Source organism: Drosophila yakuba, chromosome 2L (genome assembly GCF_016746365.2).
Source record: "Drosophila yakuba strain Tai18E2 chromosome 2L, Prin_Dyak_Tai18E2_2.1, whole genome shotgun sequence".
NCBI lineage: Eukaryota > Metazoa > Arthropoda > Insecta > Diptera > Drosophilidae > Drosophila > Drosophila yakuba.
In genome coordinates this window covers 1,573,083-1,583,029 of record NC_052527.2, presented here as the reverse complement: position 1 = coordinate 1,583,029, position 9,947 = coordinate 1,573,083, and the positions used below count along the sequence as shown (strand labels likewise).

General features: G+C 40.9%; 1 long non-coding RNA gene across 2 annotated transcripts; it reads left to right on the top strand.

Annotated features, from left to right (window-relative positions):
- The first annotated feature begins 7,186 nt into the window (after positions 1–7,186).
- LOC26535259 lies at positions 7,187–8,039 on the top strand. 2 transcript variants are annotated; one of them, XR_001454302.2, is made up of 3 exons: positions 7,187–7,298; positions 7,357–7,457; positions 7,593–8,039. It is a non-coding gene; the product is annotated as an uncharacterized LOC26535259 (long non-coding RNA). The 2 variants fall into 2 exon arrangements; XR_005560432.2 differs by lacking the exon at positions 7,357–7,457 and having other exon boundaries at positions 7,187–7,293.
- The last annotated feature ends 1,908 nt before the right edge of the window (positions 8,040–9,947 follow it).

Genomic DNA, 9,947 nt, shown 5'->3' with positions numbered 1-9,947 from the left:
ATAGGAAATATAGATTTTAATCTTATAATAATTTTGACTGTCCTTTCAGATTTGTTCAATAAACTAGTCATTTTTGCCTTACTTCGCTGATATGCAGTGTACCACTCACATAAAATTTAATCGAGTTAAATGTTGGACACGCGATTTAAGTGACTTCGTTTTGCCTCATGTCAATTGAAATGAAAGCGAAACGCCTGTCGCAGGTAATGTATTTTATTTGTTGATAAATTATTGGTCCGCTTCTTTTTGTTCTCCGCTTTTCCTCGTCACATTTAATGCGAATATTATGAATAAACGGCAAGCCAACATGGCGTATACATAATTGAGCAATTGCGATGCAACATAAATGCATTATGCAAAGCAACTGTCCAGCTAAGTGGAGTGCGAGCCAATTTGAATTTCAAACTAAATTGTAATTTAATTAAGTAATATTTTTCAATCAATGCTAAGTGAAGAGAGAGAGCTGTAAATTAAATTGGCAAAAAGCGAGGCCAATTGTAGCCAACACAAAGTTACTTAAGTAAATGTTGAAGCAGACCAAATAGTCAGACAATATCTGACTGCTAAGTTGACTACACCTGAAATGAACTACATATCCTTACAGGTAGCCATAATTCAAACTGGCTAATGGCCGGCATACAATTTGCCAAACAAAAAACAATGTTTGGGTCATGAATAGTGGGGGGGTTCCCCATAAATGAAGGGGCCAAGAGCTTGAAACCCTTTGGCACACATGCCAAACAAAAGGTTGAACTAGAAATATAGGCTATTGTGAAGAAAGTTAGGAGTGGCAAACAAAAGGCATGAAAAGGAAAGCCTCATCCAAGCAACCATATGTGGGTGAAAAAATATTACAGTAAGTATGCAATTGGAAAGAAAAAAATGTAAAAATGAACATGTAGGTATATAAGTTAACCATAAAACATATCTAAATTGAAGCAATTGTAGCTACAAAAAATGAGCATCTTTAAACGTATAAATGAAGTTCTTGTTAGCTGAACTGTGCTGTATTTTCTAACACATTGTATCTCGGCGAACAATGAGCAACCGAATTTATCAAACGTTTTGTGGCTGCCATTGTTCTGCGAGTATTTAAACCGACGCCCCGCAATAAAAATCCGGCATACTCATGCCGGATTCCATTTGGCTCTATCTTTATAGCCCCCAAATGCAGCCCATCACTGTGCGTATCTATAATTGTCAACGAATGTTGCCCAATTCCGGAATTTGCATAGATTTTTACCGCAGTCATTATGGTATGATGAGCGGAATGATGATTGCTGTGGGCTGTTGTGTCTGTGTGCTGAGCTCCTCGATGATGATTTCCATGTGTCATGGAAGCTGACAGGCCCGGCTCAGATCCGCTTTTCGCTGAGCATCTGCTAATCGATTATGCAAAAGCAAAATGGAATTGAGTAAAACGCTGGCAAAGCACAAAGTACTAGAGGAATAAAAATAAAATCAAGGCAAAGTTTGAACAGCAGCATGTGGCGACTCATCGATGTATATTCGATATTCGACAAAGAAACCGTGTCGCCACTCATCTTCCCTCTCCGATGGTTTGGGGGAAAACCCCAAAGTCAATTAAAGGATTTCAAACCCATTCCCCCAGTCCCCCACTGCTCCAAACTTTATTGTCACACATCGGAAAATTTCTCCGAAGGGATTGAGTCCGGGCACCCAAAAGCAATTGGGTGAAACAATGGAAGGGCTAGACCACAAAACTGTATTGTAACCTGAAAAATTAAACCCCAATGGAGAGGGGGAATTGCGAGAAGTTGGCATTTCATGTTCCCTGGATATTGAGAGGGTCTCTAAAATCGGATTTCTATTTTATGAGCAGATTAAATAGTAGTTGAAAAGGAATATCTGACGAGAATGGTAATCTCTGTGCTCAACCTTATGCCTTTAAAGTGAAAGAAAGTTAGAAAAAACGCTCCACTTGCGACATAAATCTATAGCATTTTTATCCCATACAGAAAAGCTATATCCCTTTTACAGTGGACACTCGAAAAGCACAACGAAAGGCTGGCACACCAATGTGAAAAAGGGGAAGTGCAGGGAATAAAATCGAAGATGGACACAAGTGCTCGCATGGTTGGTAAAATGTTTTTCGTGTCTGTGGCTCGGGGGGAAATCGTTTGAATGACTGCGTATGAATGACTGACTGACGGAGTGAATGAAAGAATGAACAAATGAATGACTGCGATAGAGTGACTAACTGACAATCAGAGCTCTTTAAATTTTCGGTTGGTCAGGGAGGCTATTGTTGTGGCGTGAAATGTTTACCAGGTTTCAAGTCGTAAATTGATTTGATTTGATTTTGGTCATTTCGGCACTTTTGTTTGCTTGCAAAACTTTTGCTCTCGGCAAGTGGCAAAAATTTCAATCGAAACGACCAATTTGTATGTGTATTTACCAGTCATCCCCCTGTTCCCCCCGATGTGTGGGCGTGATTGATGGTGGGCGTGGCCGGAGTGGAGTCCTTGCCAGCCGATAATTCACGCTCAATTGAGCTCTGTTTGAACTGCTGATGTGTGCAATGCGTCTTGGATTTCCGTCCCTTTGTTTACGTCGATTTCCTTGCGGTTGCTCCTGGCCGACAATTTGTTTTGCCAGCTCTTGTTTTTGCTTCGATTTGCTTCCCTCACTGGACTCGGCCTCGAACTCGGACACTTTGACATTCGACATGTTAGTGGAAGTTTTAAGCACCGGAGCTGCAAAAAAGGCGAAATAGTTGTCAATTAAGCAAAAAGAGGACACCCCCGCCCCGAATTGTGCCCGATCCGAATAATGAATGATGTGGTTGCTGTGGCCAAAGTTCAGGGCTTACGACCGATGATAGATGGGCGATATAAATATATTTGGCGTTGGTATCGGAACTGGGAACTCGGAGCTGGGAACTGGGAACTGGGAACTGGGTGAAGAAGCCTGTCCTGAAGGACTCGTGAATGTTGTTTGTGGCTGCCGGTCATTCAAGGACTGTGAGCAAACTAATCACTGTGAGTGGATGCTTCAAAGTCTAGCTGTGATAAGGATTAAGTTTACATTTGGCATTTTCAAATTGACTTGAGTACATTAGAAGATTGTAAAGAAAAACAGTAATGATAGCTTACACACTGCAGCTGTAGGTTAATCTATAAAAGTATCATTTGAATTTATTATAAGCGTTGTAGTTGATTCTTCTTTAGAAGTCTGGTTAATGCGTTGTAAGGTTCGTTGTTTCTAGCGCATTCTCCTTATAAGAATATACAATCCCCAATTACCATATCCTGCTGTATAAGTCCCAGTCCATCGGTGTTTGTTCCGCTTTATCTACCCCAAACAGATGGTGGTGGCAGCCATAACTTGTATGTTAATAACCCCAATTATGCGCAGCAATATACCTTTCGGTGCCCATGAATTTTTATCTCCGACTTCCCTGGCTCACCTATCAAGTGTTTGTTTTGGTCTCGCCTTCAACTCCGACTCGTTATGGCCACTTTCGGATGGTGCGTTGCATTATCACGTTCTAGTTTTATGTGCTATTAAGTGCAATATGAGCTTGCGGCCCTCTAAAGTGTGCTATAATCTTGGCCACCAACACCCCAGCCCCCTCAATACCCCTCTTCACAAAGTAATGGCCAGTACTTTGGGGCTGCATTGTGCAGTGGATTTAGCGCCATAAACTGGCTTTTGCTCTCGGTTCGCTTTAAGCCAGACACACATGGTCAGCAAAGCAGTTAATGCCGAAGAATAACCACCATTTTTCAACAGCTGCAAGCATTACAACACTCTGAAAGCAAAATGTAATAATTTTATTACTCCTTGAAACTCTTTGCTATATTTGCTCGAAAGCCCATTTCCTCTGCAGTGTATTTTTGCTTGATGAAAAACCGGATGCACCGGGCTAAAAACCAATTTCATTTGTCAGTTTGTTGACTTTGAAGTTTCATTGTCTAACAATCTACAACAAATTCGATTTGCATAATAAATGACATTGCCATTGTTCGGTAAACTGAATAATTAATTTAATAATGTATTTAATTTGATTTTTAGCTGTGCGGAGTACATATTTAACAATGGCTCGTCGTTTGTGTGATACAAAATAGAAAATGAAATGGAGAAAAGCAATTTTTATAAAGGCAGATAAATGTCAGTATAGACAATAATTGGAAGTTTATTGCATTTGCTATCGTTAGTGGATTATTATAAATTATAGAAATTAAGTTCATTAAGCTTCCCATACATTTACTTTAAAGGCGTTAGGTTTTATAGGATTAAGTTCTTTGTGAACTTATCCCACAACTGGACTGGCTCTCAAACTTTTAATACCAGTTCCGTTTTGGCCCGTGGCTAGGATATGTATATTTATTTACTATATGTTGTTTCAGCCGAGTTTGTGGCACCTTTCAATTCATTAGCAACTTTATATGGCACAACTTGGACTGGCCAACAAAATTTACGCACTCTTGCCAAACTAGAGACACCAGGAGCAAGAAAAACAAGGAAGCGAAATATGTGCTGCATCGAATAAAATAAACTAAACTTAACTTGACTCTTGGATGGTGGAAGGGGGAAAAGGGGGGATGGGGGGACACATGGCAAAATGGAGTCGAAAGTAAAAAGCGAGTCAATGTATGCTTCTGTTTTTCTTACTAATATAAAACTTGGCATTAAACGCCAGCGAGACGGGGAAAGTAGTCTGAACTTGAGAAGTCGAAAACTCCCAAAGAGGACTTATGCGAAATGTAGAAGGGCGGGAGGAGGGGGCGGGTACTGCAGGGGCATCCTTGCTTGTTTTGAGCGCAAACTTTGGCGCTGTATCTCCCCTTTTGCCGCCCCACAGCCCCACTTCCCCCTGACCTCTCGCCCGATAAAGTTTAACTAGCGCCCTACACAAACACAATACACGCCCGCGCATAAAGTGGTAAGAAGCTGATGGAATGCACGCCACGAGTGCGAGGATGCCAATTTGGCTAGCAAGTATTTAATACTACACATTACTATAACATATATAAAATATTTTGTAAAATTAAAAAAAACATCTATAGTGTTATAAAAACTATAGAAATAGTTAAGTCAGCTTTTATTACTTACATTTTTATTTAATGATTTAAATACCTCTTAAGGGTAGCTGACAGCACTTTCGACTTGCGGCAGCACCATAAATTGGTAGTGAGAAGCGGTTGCATGGAAACGGTATGTGAAAAGTTTGTTCTTGGCTGTTGTGTGTGTGTTTACTTGGAAGCCGTTAAGTTTCATTTCCGTTTCATTTCATTTCGTTTTATTACTTTGGTCAGTTTGATGATTTTTCCCCTTCCTTCAGCTGCTTGGCTACTTCCACCCCTTTTTATCCTTGTTAGTTTTGAGTTCGAATTCGGGATTTTCTTTCGTTTTCTGCTTCCAGCTGCACTCGAGTTAATTGAAAGCTTAACCTTTACATGCACTTACACTGCTGTTGGGGGCAGGCTGCCACGCCCCCTTGTAATGCCCATGTCAGCGCAATCAGTGCCACGCCCCCCGACAATGATTCGAGTCATTCAGTCTATCCCAGTCTTCATTCTTCTGTCTTCAGACTTCACTCTTCACTCTTCTGTCGCCCTCGTCATCGTCATCGTTTTCAGTTTCGTTTTTGCCGCCTTCTAATTGCCGCTGACTTCTTCATCTTCTTGGCCCTGTTCTCTTACTTTTTTGGGTCTCATTACTTAAGCACGCGCAGTAAGCGATTGCCACGCCCCCTTAACCTCCCGCCCCTCCAAAGGTCAGATAAGAAGCTTTTTGGAGGCCCATTCTGGTGCACTAAGAACCCAGCTGGGTGTTTTCAAAAATCAAAGCTAATACCACATATTTCTATAGCACTTATTTTTTATTGAAACAATTTTCAAGTTTCATAAAAAACTTCCTTTTCTAGTTTACGCGGTCAAAGTCGCTTTGCATTTTTTCCGGTGTGCAACTACATAAGCCGCATTGACTACTTTGTCTGGCTTTTTGTTTTCTTAGCCAGGCGTCATCATTACCGTCAAGAGCCAGCCAGCAAACGTCTTGGCCCAGACCGCAATTTGCCTGCTAACTGCCAACTGACAGCCGGCAGTTTAAGCCAGAGACGGAATGTCGCCCACAAGGGGGAAAACGTTCCGAAAATAAAAGTTGCTGAGTTTCTTTATGCAACTCGGTGGGAGAGTGATTTCCAGATGGATGTGGTGCATTGGTTTACTGGGGAAAACGATAGAATATTTCTCTGAGTCAAAAAACCTCGAAAAATATTTCCAATATTTTGCTACAATTTACAAATCACTTTCCCAAACTAAACACTAGTTTGTGTTGAACATTTTATTGCACAAACATTTGAATCTAACTCTAGCTTATACTTTTCCGCTTGTTTTATGACAAAAACGATTTACTTAAAGTAATTTAATTTTTAGCTGGATTGCCCAAAGCTGAAGTCTGGCTAAAGTTTATTTCGTGTCAGAGATCGCAGCAATTAGTGCGAGCTATTAGCTGTCAAAGTCATAAAACTCGAAATGGTCTCTGGGGCAACTTCAGTTTTGACAAATCGCAGAGCAGGCCTACCATGGAACTCGGCATGAATTTCTAAACTTCCAGAACCAGAGAACCAGAGAACCAGAGAGGTCGGCTCTTTGGTATGCAAAATTCTTCAAGGCTAGAGCTTTAATTAATTCGCACGCCAACAAAGAGGAGCAGCCGTCGTTTCTGCGCGGCAATTGTATAATTAGTGTTGGCCCATCTCCCTCTTCATCTCCATCTCCATCTTCATCTCCATCTTCATCAGTATCTATCTGCATCTATATCTCAATGTGGAACCCACACTTTCGGGGCACTCCTCCACTCGCGAAGGTGTTCAATTACACAAATGAATGCAGAGGGTACGTCGAAAGCAAAACAAATGTATATAGTATAATGTATATATTTTCCACGCACAGCCTCAGTAAACTTAAGTGTGCCATGGCAAAAGGGGCGTGGCTGACCAAAGAGCCCACTAAATTATTTCATTGATGAGTCTGCGTTGGGTGAGCACTTGAATTCCCTTTTTGGCAGCTCGTTGTCTTCCTCCGGACAAATCTTCCGATGGGTTGGGCAGCTGACTCGACTTCAGTTGCCATCTGCTCAACGATGATGCCTACATAAATAAATAAATAAATATTTCCTCAGTGAAATCTATTTGAAATGCAAAGCCCGCACTGGATAATATGTCAACTTGGGAAGCGGAAATTTCACAAATTAAATACGATAATATTTGATTTAAATGCTTTAAACGTACTCAAAATTGCAAGTTAATAGCAAGTAGGAAAAGTAAAGTAATACATTTTTGAGTGGGTTTTCAATTAAATTTGTAATTAACTTTTTTGTTTATAGATTCTTTCAATTGAGTTCCCATAAAGTTTCAACTTGAATTAAAATTTCAAATGATAAACCTTAATCAGATATGTGTGCAGCAATTATATTTAATCATTCTGGTGATTCTCCCTTTAATATCTGCATAATTTAGCTCACACGCATCTCGATTGCGAAATCAGGCATTCAACAGAAATTGCAGCATAAACGAATAAAAATGGTAATATTTCCTTTGTCTTTTTCTTTTTTTTTTGCAGCCACCACCTTCAAAAAGTACAAACTGGGAAAAAGAGATGTTGGTGTGATTGTTATTGCCGTTGGTATGGCAACTTATGGCAACTTATCACAGCTTCTTGCAACACAAGGCGCAATTTGCAACGGCCAACCCAGCGGGCCATATACTCGTAAACTCAAATTTGGACTCCGCATAAGACTTTATAGAATTGGCATTAAACATAGTATTTAAAATATATTCACCCAAAGCAATCATACTTATAAAAATACGTATGCCTTTGCGGTTCCTTTTAAGTACTATAAATTTTACTACTTTTCATAAAAATGTTTTTACAATAGTGCGAATAGGGTACTCAAACATTCGGTACTCCGCAGCCGCGTGCGATGCAAATGATAATAATAGAGGTAAAAAGTAAATAAAAAAGCAGTACAAATAAATTACAAGCGCCGCGCGCCACTTGTACATCTCACCTTTATACTTTTATGATTTAATATGGGAAAATGCTTGTAAAATGGCCAAAAAAAAAAAGGCAGGTGGGCAAAATGAAAACAGATGCAGAGACACCCAAAATGGGGGGCACATTTTTGTGGCGGCGGCAGGGCGGATTTGGCAACACGTGAACAATATAATCGCAAAATTGTTTTTTCACCTCTCTTTTTCGGTGTTGACTTTGCCACTTACCTGTGTTCCGAGCCTGGGTTTCTGCTTTTTGCCGGTGTGTGCTGCTGTGTGTGTGTGGGGCATCATGATGGGGCAACAAGTGTTGCTGTTGCAGCAACTTGTTTATTGCTTTTATGATTTTTAGCCGACAGACGTAATAGACAGCTCTACTGATGGCCAAACAGGAAACTTCTGGACTCGTGGGTGTGTGAAAGTAGCATTACTAATTCATTGCTGGCTAAACACTGTAATGTATACAAATTTTTCGGGAAATTTATTGGAAACTAAACAACCAAATTTGGTGTGACCTACAGAGTGGATAAAACTTTTTCAAATATAATTCCCCAAATGAAGAACAAACCCTTTTCCGTTTTCCCTTGAAAAGACTAGCACTGAAATCAGCAGGAAAGCCGTTTGGGTTTTCAGTTCCCAATCCCACAAAAGCAATTTTCCCTGCCCGCCAAAGCATTTGAAAGACAAAGTGGGGAAAATAAAAGACCTGCCCAAAAGTTCGCGTCACTTTCAGCCTTTAAACGCCGCCACTTGCCGGCAGACAAAACTAAGACCCACAGAGAAAACCCGAAAAAAAACTAATCAAGCCCCGCGGCTTTTGGCCGCAACTCCCCCATTAAGTTGGCCAAATTCGGGGCCCACATAAAAATTTTCGGGGCGGGTCACGTGCCTCGGCTGACAGGCGTTTTGCGAAATCTCATCAATCAAAATCTTAGTGTGATAATAACGAGCGGGAGAAATCACAAAGCATTTCTTTCCACTGGAGGAGTTCCACTAACCCACAATTCGGCTGAGGAGGATAATGGCGAATGGCGAACTAGATGGGGATTTCCCTGGATGCTGATAATGACGGAGTGGTGGAGACTCTCGCTGACGTAATGACTCGGTTTCGGTTGAGGGCTTTTTTGGCCCTTTATCCTTCTCTTAGACGGAAACGAAGACGTCGCGCATTTTCTCGGGGCCTCCGGCTAGCCGCAGACAACAAATCGAAACTTCCGCCTCATGTCGGCCCGTTTTTGGCCCTAATTTGAAAGTTAAGCGTTATAAACACGTTCATTTAACGCCAGCACCCGGCTCATCCCCCGCGGCCATATATCTGGGCTCCAAAGCTAATGTTGCGCGATTTCGAAACACAAATTGCTGTCATTAAAATCATTTCAATGCGAATAAAAGTTGCGGAAAAACCCAGCAACGAACCCAGCAAATAAGAAGGAAAATCAAATGGAAATTTTTGCGAGCGACCACAAAGAAGTAACGTAAATTGGAAGTGGCAGCCAGAGACTTTTGTCCAGTAAATTGAAATTGTAATGAAATGGAAAGCAGTGGAAATCTGGGTCGTGCAATTAGACTCGTGCTTCTTAGTCAAGTGAATTTAAATTATAATAATGAGAGGTTCATAAATATCTCATGAAAGCGAAATTTGCATTGGGACTCGAACATATTTTTTTTTGAATTTATTGCCGGTTCTTTTGCTGTCTTCATTTATTAATGGCCAGCTTTTGGTTGCCCTGTGATTAAAGTTGTTAAAGTTACTAATAGGCGCGTCATGTACATCGACCAACTATTCTTTTAAACGATTTGAGTCGTGGCATTTGCTCGAGTTGATCCTGAAAGTCCTTGCAGCCCACACAACTTCCACGAAGCTGATTGTGTTGACCGGTGGTACGCCTCAATTTAAATTGCATTTGTTGGCAACTTCAGCTGC